Source organism: Pteropus alecto, unplaced genomic scaffold (assembly GCF_000325575.1).
Source record: "Pteropus alecto unplaced genomic scaffold, ASM32557v1 scaffold95, whole genome shotgun sequence".
Lineage (NCBI taxonomy): Eukaryota > Metazoa > Chordata > Mammalia > Chiroptera > Pteropodidae > Pteropus > Pteropus alecto.
The window spans coordinates 23,112,804-23,114,891 of record NW_006441071.1 but is presented as its reverse complement, the minus strand read 5'-3'; positions in this window follow the sequence as shown (position 1 = coordinate 23,114,891).

The following is a 2,088-nucleotide window of genomic DNA, read 5'->3' as shown; positions in this document are numbered from 1 at the left end:
GGGAGCTTCCCAGGTTTCTGCAAAACAAGGCCCTGGTTATAAAATGTAAATCTTTAAAATCTAAGATGCACGGAGAGTTCTGAAAAGATTCATTTTTCTTTGAATTCGTATGCCTCAAGACTTGAAATCCGATCTGTGTTGATTTTCTCTCTTCCTGTTTTCTTCAAGAATGCAAAGGCCAGAGTATTTTTCTGTCTCATTAGCCTGTGGATACAAGAAGGCAACTTACCCTCTTTAATTAAGAGGGTAATTAAACCAAAAGATAACAAAGCTGCTGGCAGGCATCCCTTGATGTGGCCTTCCCCAGCCTTGTTTGGCCTCTGTAGCCTTGGAGGAGGTGTTTTTGCAGCTTAGAGGGCCATGGGCCTGTCCCAGCGAGATAGACCTCCATAAAAGGCCCTTGGGACTTTCCCTCTCTTCCCATTTTGCCCAATATATGCCTATGGTGGATATTTAAAGCAACTTTAGAAATGCGGTGACCAGGAAAAGACAGACTGGTAAATGAGTTTTGGCAAGCCCTAGAAGTGTACAAATGGGAATTCCACACCATGTGTCCAGAAGCTAACACAGTGGCTGAGCAGTTCGTGTTTGTGTCTGCCTAGGGGGCTCTAGGAGGCCAAACCTGTTAGGAATCCTATACTGCCTGCCACTCTGGCCAGTTGGGGCAACACCTGAGGTGCAGGGCCCGCATTAGGGTTATGGCAGCAGCGATTCTATTCCTGGTATCAGGGCAGCATTAACAAAAGTGGCCTGCTTTTTATGGAATACAAAAGGGCCCACTCAGTAGTATCTTGGTAAATGGTTAATAATGGGGAAGGGGTTGGGGGATGGTACAGGACTGTGGTACTGATTTGTAATGTGTGCTGATTGCCATGGGGTAAATAATTACATCCACCATGCCCAGTTTTAAGCTACTGATGAGTTATGTCCCCGAACTCCAAGCTGGAAAGAGGCACTAACAACGGGCTCTCTTAAGCTGCACTTGCGCATCACCCTCAGTCCTTTAAGACAAGGCCTTTCTGTAAACCTGGGAAAATGGCAGTTGGACAAGTCCACCGAGCTCATAGCTCCCAGAGCATACACACTCCTGTTCTTGTGACCTGGAGCTAATTACCAAAGATGCTCATGATATGCTCAGAAGTGGCAGCTTGGCCTGAAGTACAAAATATTTAAACTCCCAAAAGGAATGGCAGAAATGGATAGCCAGGTAGCTGGGGAGTTAAGAATGTAAAATCAATTTGGATATCAGATTTACCCAACACTTTGTGAGTGTGTGTGCACGTGTGTGTAATATTTCCATGTCTCCAAGCAGCTCAATAATCGCTAAACAAAGGAAAAACCTATACGAATGGTTCATGTCAGGTGACAAGATAATCCTCTTTCAAAAACTGATCTCTCTATACATATAGGTATACACTTAGAATCTAAAAATGGTTTCATCTTAAATTTGTGTACGCACATATACATATGCAAATACATGAGTATAGTCAGACTTGCTTATCCCTTGATTATTAGAAGCATTTGAATTCACAGAAAATAATTCATATCGGCATGATCAAGACGGAAAAGATCACAAAGTCCACGGCTAATGTTTTCTTTAATTTTGTTTTTCTCTTGCCAGTCTTTTCAGGTGGCATCTTTAAAGAGTTGTGCTCTGTTTAGGAAAGGACACCTACTTGTGGCAAATTAATAATGTTCTTAAAAGGGCAGATGAACCTAGTCTGGGGCTTCTGTGTCTGAGAGATGAAGAGCTGTATTTCTAGCAGAGACTGGGTGTAAGGATCTTCGAGAAGGTACAGAAACTGGATGTAATCTCATCTAAATTACAAAGGCCGGGCCTGCATGATTTTGTGCACAATCACTGTTGGATGTTATCGCTTCCATTCCTGCATTAAGTCTTCCCTGTGCAGATTGGTCACTTCCCATGAAGGATGATGAATTCCCAGAACCCCAGACCCATACCACACAAATACCTGCACAGAACTACAGTCAGATTCAAAGGGTTTGGAGCTGTGCTCTTATGTCACTAGTCTCAGACTGGCTGAGGGTGACCACATTTCCAGGTTTCCTGATCCACACAGGATTTAG